Here is an 11,638-nt window from a genome sequence, read left to right on the forward strand (position 1 = left end):
TGCTATACCGCTTGTCGCCTCATACCCTTGGACAAATCACCTGGTGTGCGCCCCATTGGTATTGGGGAGGTATTAAGACGAATCATTGGCAAATCCATAATGTGTCTTGTTAAAAGCGACGTTATCGATGCAGCTGGAAATCTCCAACTATGTGCTGGACAAGACTCCGGGTGCGAAGCAGCGGTTCATGCAATGAAGGATATATTTGAAGATGAAGAAACTGATAGTGTACTTTTAGTAGACGCATCAAATGCTTTTAATAGTTTGAACAGAAGAGTTTTATTGCACAATCTGAAAATTATTTGTCCGAAACTAGCTATTTATGTTACCAACTGCTATCAGACTCAAGCGAGATTATTTGTTACTGGTGGACTGGAGATATCATCTTGTGAGGGAACCACTCAGGGAGATCCTACAGCGATGGCAATATATGCACTTGGTATTCGCCCACTGCTAGAACTTTTGATGATATACGAGGTAAAACATGTAGCTTATGCTGATGATATCAGTGCTGGGGGCGAGCTAGCCCGCTTAAAAAATTGGTGGCAAATGCTTATCGAAAAGAGCCCGTTAATTGGCTACTATCCAGAAGCGTCCAAATCATGGCTGATAGTTAAAGCTGACAAGGAGGAGCTGGCTAGTGAGGTATTCAAAAGCTTTAACATCAACATAACATCGGAAGGAAGAAAACATCTAGGCGCCTCAATTGGTTCCCTTAAATACAAGAAACGTTACGTAGAAGACTTGGTCAATACATGGGTGAACGAACTGCTGAGTTTATCAGCAATTGCAGAAGTTCAACCTCAAGCTGCTTATTCTGCCTTTATATCTGGATACAGGCATAAATTTAACTATTATATTCGTACAATACCTGGTATTTCGGAGTTGTTGCAACCAGTAGTAAATGTAATTCACACAAAATTGATTCCATCCTTATGTGATGGAAGGGCATGTAGCAATGACGAGAGAGTATTGTTGTCTCTTCCGGTGAAAATGGGAGGCCTTGGTTTGATAAATGTTGTTGAGATCTCGAAAATGGAATATGAATTTTCAAAACTTGTCACCAACGAACTCACGAAAGAGATAAAGCATCAAAACTTGATGGTGACAACAAGTGCTTTGACGAGCAAACAAATTAAGTCAAAGGTTTCCAGGGAAAGAAATGTATACTATTTAAACAAGCTAAAAGATGTGACGACACGATTATCCCAAGATGAAGCAAAATTAAACGAAATTGCAAGGTCGACTGGTGCTTCTAGTTGGTTAACAACTCTACCATTAAAAGACCATGGATTTTGCCTGAATAAGCGTGAATTTCTTGACAGTATTTCTTTACGTTACGGATGGAGCATTAAAGGATTGCCACTAGTTTGTGCTTGTGGCAAACAAAATTCTATTGAGCATGCATTGTCATGTCATGTTGGTGGTTTCGTGAATATTCGACACAACGAACTGCGCGATCTGATGGTTACCTTATTGCAGGAGGTATGCAGGGACATACGCTGTGAACTTCCCCTGATTCCCCTGACCACTGAAGCAACTGATTTTCCCCGTTCTGCAGTTACAGACGCAGAAGCAAGAGCTGACATAAGTGTAAGAAGTTTTTGGGAGAGAGGACAACGAGCATTTTTAGATGTAAGGATTTTTAATCCCATTGCTCCAAGTTATCGACGCCAAACAACGTCATCATTATTTACTTCTCAAGAAAAAGAGAAAAAAAGATCTTATAACAGACGCATCATAGACGTCGAACATGGGACGTTCACACCTCTGATATTTAGCATCAATGGGGGTATGAGTCGAGAAACAAGTGTTTTCGTATCCAGACTAGCCGACATGATCGCGGAAAAAAGAGATGAAACAAAGGGAGAAGTTGTAGCGTGGCTGAGACGCAAAATTTTGTTTAGTTTGGTGCGTTCGGCAATTCTATGTCTGCGTGGTTCCAGAAACTATTCCGTCCGTAGCATGTGCGACGACGACGTGCGGATTACAATCACGGATGTGTTGTAAGTTGAAGATGGCGGATAAGCGGAAACGTTGTATTAAAGTTGTTAAAGATTTGGAGTATGTTAACTTAAATGGAAAGCTGCTTTCAAGCAATGAGATATTGGAAATGGATCTTGATCTTGCTGTGGAGAATGTGAAGATAATGAAACTATTCCTAATCGTTTACAGAAGTGTATAGAACAACGTATAGATATACTTCGTACTGAGATTATGTCAGAAGTAAAACAAATTGCAAACGACAAGAATAAAATTGGTGATAATCATAGAATTTTAGAAAACCGTATTATAATGTTACTGATTTGACTGGTTTTTTAGAAGTTTTAGTGGAATGTATAAACGCAACGTATAGATATACTTCGTACTGAGATTATGTCAGAAGTAAAACAAATTGCAAACGACAAGAATAAATTTGGTGATAATCATAGAATTTTAGAAAACCGTATTATAATGTTACTGATTTGACTGGTTTTTTAGAAGTTTTAGTGGAATGTATAAACGATCGGCGAAGTGAATCATGCATGACGACGGTAAAACCTTCTCATGACGAAAGCCAAATTTTGACGCTAAATGATTTGTCTTCGGAGACCTCTAATACGGATCACGAAATTAACAGCAACCCTCTAGGGAATGAGAACATTATTTCGAAGAATAGCGATCATTTATTGCAGCACAATACAACGATAAAAAATAAATTGCATATGTTCCGTTTGACACAGAAGAAAAAATACGCTGTTAATAAAAAGAACACTGTAGAATATCAGCGCCGAAACGAATCTACAGTAAAAGAACAACTAAACATGGTTCGATGTGAACATAACAGTAAATAAAAAACTCTACATGATAGAAAACCAACACTACAGAAACGCTTAGAAAATCTTGCTGAATACAATGTTGATACTTCTTTAAATGAAAGTTGCGTTTCACATCATGAGTTTGAAAAATCTGTGACATGCATATATGGTGATAGTATTATAAAAAATGTTAAAGGATGGAAGATCAAAGAAAAACTCTTAGAAAAATAGGATATCATTATTCGATCATTTCCTGGCGCCAATACAGACTGTATAAGAAATTATATTATACCACTGTCAGAAACGGATAAACCAAATCGCACAATTATACATGTTGGAACGAATGATCTTTGCTCTTCTAAATCACCAAATGAAATTTCAGACTCTATTATTGACTTGGTTACTGATGTCAGCAAATCTTGTCCTTCTGTAATGGTGTCTGGACTTACTATGCGAGATGATAATTTTAACAGAAAGGCATTAGAACTTAACAGAATTTTAGAACGATCATGTCAAGAAAGAAATATTTGCTACATAAAACATAGTAATATCAGCAAACACCATTTGAACGGTAGTAAACTTCATTTGAATAAGAATGGAACAAAGAACATGACTAAAACATTTGCCAGTTATATCAACAAGTGCTGATATGTACTGCACAGAGACGCACTTCTATCAATTGAATCTCCTCAAATTAGTGATGTCAAATCCATTAAATATTTGAAAACGAAAAACATGTCCAAACTTATGATTGGACACTTAAACATCAACTCAATCAGAAATAAATTTGAACATTTAAACAATCTCTTGTGTGATAAAGTTGATATTTTCTTAGTATCAGAAACAAAACTTGATGGAAGCTTTCTGAACTCACAATTTCATATGGATGGTTTTTATCCACCATTCAGAAACGATAGAAACCAATATGGTGGAGGTGTTATGTTTTATGTTAGAAATAACATTGTTTGCAGAGAAATCGATAAATCGTCCTTACCAGAAGATATAGAAGCAATATTTTTGGAAATTAATTTACGTAAACAAAAATGGATTGTTGCTGGCATTTATAAACCACCATCCTTGAATACTAAATATTTTACAAGACGCATTCGTGAGTTTCTTTCGAAAATTAATTCTGATATTATTTTAATGGGTGATTTCAATGCTGTTGAACATGACGATGATATGTTACTTTTTAATTCAGAGTTACGTTTAAAAAACCTCATTAAAAAAACAACGTGTCACAAATCATTACAAAATCCATCATGTGTCGATCACATATGGGTGTCTGATTCTAAACGATTCCACCACACCAGCATTTTGGAAAACGACCTTTCTGATTATCACGATATAGTTGTAACTTTCTTAAATGTGGAAATACCAAAGAAAGATCCTAAAATTATAAATTATCGTTGTTACAGACTTTTTAATGACGAACATTTTAAACATGACCTTGAGTCACTTATTGCATTAAACAATGACTTAAATTACAACGACTTTGACGGACAATTCAGTCAGTTGGTCAGCAAACACGCCCCTATAAAATACAAAGTTGTTAGAAATAATAACTCTCCATTTATAACAAAAGCAGTACGAAAGGAGATAATGATTCGATCGAGATTTAAAAATATCTACAATAAGCACCCTTCTATTAAAAACTGGGAAAACTTTAAAAGGCAAAGAAACAAATGTGTCACTGCTGGTAGAGACGCGAAAAGAATTTATTACACATCACTAAATATGAACAACATTTTTGATAACAAAAAGTTCTGGAAAACTGTAAAGCCGATATTTTCCAACAAAGGTGTAAAAGATACAGTCCAAGTAATAGTTGAAAATGATCAAATAATTCGTGAAAAAGAACATATAGCAAATATAATAAATGATCATTTTGTTAATATCACGAATTCTTTGAATATTGATGGAATTCTGCACGAAAACTATAACGATATTAAAAACGATAGTGAAAACGTCATCAAGAATTACGAACAGCATCCAAGTATAATATGGATAAAGAAACATGTTACCACTACCAACAAAATGAGCTTCAAATCAATTGAAATTCACATCATGAAAAAGTATATTGGTAACCTAAAAGAAAACAAATCTGGTCCCAAAGGAGCAATTCCACCATGTTTCCTCAAATATTACGTCGATGTATACAGAGAACATATCAACAAGCTGTTTGAGAAATCTATTGTCGATGAAGTTTTCCCTGGAGCAATGAAATGCAATGAAGTTTTCGTAAGGGTTTTAGCAGCCAGCATGTTTTGCTTCACATGATAGAATCGTGGCGAAAAGATCTTGATAAAGGAAAAGGCTGTAGGGGCGCTATTGATGGATTTGAGTAAAGCATTTGATTGTGTGGATCATAATCTGTTAATAGCGAAACTACATGCATATCGTTTTTCAAAAAGTGCTTTAGGTCTTTTAAGGAGTTATCTCACCAATCGGTTCCAAAGAGTCGGAATTGATGGCTATTTCAACTTGTGGAAAGAAGTTATTAGTGGTGTTCCACAAGGTTCGATTCTGGGTCCACTTTTATTCAATATTTATATAAATGATTTAATGTTTATTTTAATGATAGAGCTGATGTTAAAATTTGTAATTACGCAGATGACAATACACTTTATACATATGGAAAACAATTTGAGGAGATAAAGTTATGTTTAGAAAGTGCTTTTTCAACTGCTAGCACATGGTTTTCCAATAATGGGCTTCAGTTAAATTGTGAGAAGTGCAAAATGTTCATTCTGGGAAAATCAAAAAACAAAGACTTTGTTACTTTAAATTTGAAAAATAATATATTACAAAAGTCTCCATACGTAAATTTGTTAGGTATAATTCTGGACAATCAGCTTTCTTTCCGGCAACATGTTCTTCCATTATGTAAGAAGGCTAATGCCTAGATCAATGCCCTAAAACGTATATCACCATATATGTCTAATTATAAGCGAAATGTTATTGCTAATTCATTTATTTCTAGCATGTTTAATTACTGCCCTCTTATATGGGGATTTTCAAGTAGAGATCTACTACATAAAGTTAATATATAATATTCATAGTAGAGCAAATAGACTTTTATGCGACAGAATTGAAAATGAATGCAGAATCAGTATTCATGAAAAGTTCTGCCGAAAATTGTTAAAGGAGGTTTTTAAAACAAAAATGAAACAAAATCCATCCTACATGAATGATGTTTTTGCATTCAAAAAGACAGCATATAGTTTCCGTCCATCAAGTTCTCTTAAAAGGCGCAGAACTCGCACCACAAAGCATGGTCTATTAAGCGTATCTTATATTGCGTCTAAATTATGGGAGAAGCTTCCAAACTCTGTCCGAAATGCCTCTTCGTTGTCTTTATTCCATCACGGGCTAAACACCATTCCGTTTATTCAGTGCAGTTGTCGTCTCTGTGCCACATATATTTGTAACGTAGGATATACGAATTAGCTTCTTATTATTATAATATAAATCTCCTATTTTTTTAGAAACTTTATTTTAGGACAGTCGATTTTAATTAGCCCAAGGCTAACAAATTTTTTTTTTAATTAATGTATCTAGCATGTTTTATTGTATATTGTAGATCGACTTTAAAGAAAGAATAAATAAATAAATAAAATAAAAAATGAGTTAGCAATAATCCGAGAAAGTTGAACTGCTAAATCGATATTTTAGTTTATGTTGTGTCGTTCAGTAATGTTAACTATCAATGTTTTTTGTTATCTTTCCACGTATAACGCCTAAAAATCAAAACGTCACAAGGTATCGGCATATTGCATAAAGTCAAACATTTAATACCAGCACCAAGCATCGTTAATGTATATGCCAGCTTCGTGCAATCTTATTTATTATACTGTAACCTTGCCTCGGGATCTCCATATACCAAACTTGACAAACTTAACGTCCAAATCGCTAAGGTTCATAAAGTCATTAATAAAATTATAAAAATTAAAAATCTACAAAATCTTAAACATTTTACATTACGGAATCATGTAAATTGATGTATAACTTTCAAAATAATAAGCTACCAAGTAACATCAACAAACTTTTTAAACAATCTAGCACTGTTCATAACCATCATACTAGACAGGCAGCAAGCAGAGGTATGTTTCTCCCCCATATTGATAATAAACTATTTCCTCTACCAAGATTAGCTTGTAAAAATTGGAATGAATACTGTTTAACAATCTGTAACTACTCTAAAGCAACATTCTCCGAAAAGTTGAAATCAATAATAGCTGACATTTAAACATCCGTAACTTTCATCTAAATTTTTAACACCTGTAAATACTGTATTATATTTTGTACTAGTAGCTTTACTTTCTTTTGTTTACTAACTTTACCGCAACCTTATTGCTCTTTTGTTTTCCCTTCCGCCCGCGCTAACCCCCTTCCCCCTCTACTTTTTTACAAGATATTCTTCTTTTTTTTTTTGCACAAATTTACTCAACCGTCAATACACTATCCTTTAACCCATTTTTTCGCATTAGCCACGTGGTCGCCTATGGATATATAGACAGTCTGTTAATATATTATTATCATATCACCGAATATTTATATATATTTATTACCAGACATAGTTATATATTTAAACGAGTTTTTTTGTGTGTGTGCGGAAAAATGATTTATTGTAATCATGAACGTTGAGTTTACATACAGTGTACATATGGCTCGAAAGCCTTTTTTTAGGTTATTTCCATATGTAGTACTTCATATCTATATGATCCATCACGAAATATATTAATACTACTACTACTACTACTAAATAAAGACCCTAGGCCTTGGACCCGAGAACAAATTGGTGTATAGGAAGAACATAGTTTTGCTACACGAATTTGTTTATATTGTTAACACTTAACTATACACTGCCAGAGACTATAAAAGTGTAAATGGGGGGGGGGGGGGTTAGATTTTCTTATCTGGTATTTGTAGTGTTGCGCTCACGCATATTACCCCAGTTACGACAGGCTGGTACTGTCATTAGGCAGGTCCACAGCAACAAATATCTGTGTAAGGCAGAGTGTTGGAGCTCCGTAACACATGTGGAAAGCTACAGCTAGGGTCACAAGTCCTGGCACACAAATAATTGTTAGTGAGGCAGTTCTTTCGGCGGATAGTCAGCTCAATTTCAAAAGGATTTTAGGTTTGCATAAGACTGGTCAAGCTGGCTTAGGGCTCTTAGACCACAAAAATATACTACCAAAAAGCACTTATGCTTACCGAAAGCTTGTTTCCAATATCATTGAAGAAAATGAAGAAGATATTTACCATGTCAGAGCTGTACAGTTGCATTTGCACGGCAATTGGACGAAATGGTGCTCTTATGTGAAAAATGATTTATCTTGGAGAACAATTCTTTCACTGCCACAATGTCTAACTTCCTTTTGTATAGGGGCAACCTGCGACACCCTTCCCTCTCCAACCAATATTGTGAGATGGGGAATTGAGAAAGACAAATGTTGCATTCTGAGCAAATGTCTCTCACATATTGGGTGCCTGTAGGACCTCCCTTACGCAGGGTAGATACACATACCGTTATGACTCGGTTTTAATAGTTTTGGTTAAGGCATTAAAAGAGTTTTTGGTATCATATAAACCTCTTAAGCTTTCCAAGTGCAACTAAGATCTTGTATGCATCTAAGAAGGGGCATACAAAGTGTCCAAGCCTTCTTCACCTTGCTCCCGATTGGAAAATACTGTCAGATTTAGATTCCGTTTTAGTTGTTCCACCATACATTACAATAACACAACTACGCCCAGACGTGTTATTAATATCCAGTTCTTACAAAACTGTAATTATGTTAGAACTGACTTGTCCATGTGAAGAGGACACGGAATTTTGGCACAAACGAAAGCTTAGCAAATATTCTTCACTTTGCTATGCTATGAAAAACAATGGATGGATCGTGCATTTCTTTGCCATTGAGGTGGGTGCAAGGGGTTCTGTTCAGAATCAGTTAGGACCTGTTTAATAACTAAATAGGAAGAACATAGTTTTGCTACACGAATTTGTGGTTCAAAAGGGCGTTGTGGTTCAAATGTTCTCACACCGTCTTTAACTAGTTCAATAATCTTATTCTTGGAAGCTTCGAAAAGTTCATCTAACGTTTCGTCCCAAAAGAATGTCTTTGATGATAGTAATTGGTGAAACGGTTCCATGATGGGGGCATAAGCAAAAGCGTGTGCGAGTTGATTGACAAGTCCAAACCAGGAACTCACGTCAGTGACACATTTTGGTGTTGGGAAGTCCTTGATGGCGGAGAGAATTTTCCTGAGCGGGCGGTATCTGTCTTCGAATAGCTCAAAACCAGCGAATTCGACGACTTGTTGACAAAACTGAAATTTATCTTTGTTGAACACAATGCCGTTGTTGGCGCACAGGATTAGATAGTCTATTGTGTGCCAGAAAGAGTTTTCGATGCTGTTGTCCCAAAGAAGTGTATCGTCGATAATTCTTGTGGATCTTGGGAATCCTTGCGTGATGTCGTCGAATCTACGAGTGTACGCGTCTCCGGAGACGTGGTATCCCATAGGGGCACGGCAGTATTGGTACCGGCCCCATTCTGTGATGAATGTCATACTACTTTTGGTGGATTCGTGGAGCGGTAAGCTGTGATATCCGTTCCATGCGTCTATTACGGTCCTGAGGGTTCTCACAGGGACAGTCAATACGACGTTGAAGGGGCTTGGTGTGTGGTGTGGTTCTCTGAGAGTGGCATCGTTGAGTTTTTGCAGATCGACGGTGCGGCGAGGGTCTCCGTTTTTCTTGGCGGTTACGACCATGCATGCACACCATGGTAATGTTGTTCCTTGGGGAACCTTCTCAATGATTCCTAGGCGGACGTCTCGATCCATGTCTTCTTTAACCTTCTGTTTCCAGTGATGTGGGACTGGGATGGGCGTATGAGCCGCGTAGGGGGTCGTGTCTTCTTTAAGGTGCAGTCGGACGGGTTTTCCTGTCATCATAGGTAGTTCTTGATGAGGGCATTGATTGAAGGTGGAGGAGTTGAATGTGTTGAGGATCCATTCTTTCAATTTCGGACTGTTCTCTGGTATGGGCTCGAAAGGGATGTCTTTCAGCCGTTCTTGTGGTGGCGTTCTCTTTGGGCAGTGGCACTCATCGGCTGGAGATTCGGTAGATGAGGCTACGCTGTTCGGAAACGACTCGTCGACAATCCCAAGATCTTTCTTAGTAGTTTGAGAAAGGTAAAATCCATGACAGTTCTTAGAGATGTAAACCATTTGGTTGGATGAGCGTCCTCCAAATGTGATGCGGAAGAACAAAGTGCCTATTATATCAAGCGGGCGTGTGTAATACCTACTATTTTAGGGCAGGCACTTAAGCTTGTTCAACAGTTCGGCCCAGCGGTGCACGTCTGGCATCCACTATCTGCGATGGCTTTGGTAGGTACGTCCGTAGTTAATGGGCCGTTCTTTTTACCAAATTTTTTGTGTGTTCGTTCAATGATGCTGATGGAGACGTCGATCTTAGGTGGCTTCTCAAGTCGGATTGGGGCGAAGGAGTCGCCCTTCCACTCCATGTGGGAGGGCACGGCTGCATTTGCTAGGGTCGGTTGTTCGGATGCGGGGCCAGACAAAAATCCTCAGCATTTGCAAAGGCGAAGGATGATGCGTCTTCCGGTTGGCTTGTTTCCTTGGTGTGGTTGGGCGGTTTCTCCTGTGGCGTTTGCTTGTGAGCGGTTGGATGTGTCTTACATTTCAGTAAGGACCTGTTTTCGTCGCCTTGGTTTCCCTAACAAGCCTTTGCGTTCCCTATTAAAATCCCTAACTTTTACCTCCATGAGTGCTTCTTTTTACATCTGGCTGTCTCAAAATTCTACCACTTGGGTTTAGCCTGAAAAGGCGCCAATCATTCCTGAAGTTTCTTCTGTTACAAATATGGAATGTAAGAAATCAAAAACCCCTGAGAATTCTTCCGCAAGTCACACAAAATCTTGTATAATCAAAAAACCCAAAAAACTTGCTACAAGGTCTTCCAAAACAACAGTCGCATTGCCATCTAACCCTGATTTTAGGAATAGCGGTCTAAAAAACTTGGGAAACACATGTTATGCAAACTCAATCTTACAATGTTTTTATAACCTTCCAAAAGTTAAAGAAGCCATTTATGTCAGCAAAACAACCTCAAAGTTAGCCGAAGCATTTGTAGGTGTCCTTCAAAGTTTGGCTGTTTCTAGAAGTCCAGTTGATCCCTCCCATTTTTTGCGTGATATGAAACATCATATCTCAGCTGCGAAGGGAAGTGCATTTAATATCTTTGCTCAGCACGACGTCCCCGAGGTTGTTGAATATCTCCTACCTAGTCTGTCATTAGACTTTCCATTTCTTGCAAGTCTTTTTAGTATTGACATCAAGACATCAACCACTTGTAATTCATGTCATATTACCAGCTCCTCAGAAGTTATAGCACCATGCATCCAACTTTCTCTGCACCCTACGTTGCAATCTTCCTTAGATAATTTCTTTGAAAGCGAGCAGTTGTCAGACACCAATGCCTAATTCTGCCATGTTTGCAACGCTCATCAAACTGCTCTAGTTGAAAACGATGTAGTGTCGTGCGGTTCCCATCTCATTTTACAGCTAAAACGTTTTGCCAGTGCCAATGGCTTTGTGTCAAAAATTGCCTCTCGTATTACTGCTTACCCTGGTACCCTTTCCATTCCTTTTACCGTAGATGGAGAAGTGAAATTTCGTAAAAATTTTCAATTAAGGGCTATTATCAACCATTGCGGCAACTTAAATAATAGTCACTACACTACCATAGTCTTCGATCTAATGGTTCACAGGTGGATACATTGCAACGATAGAGCAGTAAGTTT

This window comes from Hydractinia symbiolongicarpus, chromosome 13, assembly GCF_029227915.1.
Source record: "Hydractinia symbiolongicarpus strain clone_291-10 chromosome 13, HSymV2.1, whole genome shotgun sequence".
NCBI classification, from domain to species: Eukaryota; Metazoa; Cnidaria; class Hydrozoa; order Anthoathecata; family Hydractiniidae; genus Hydractinia; species Hydractinia symbiolongicarpus.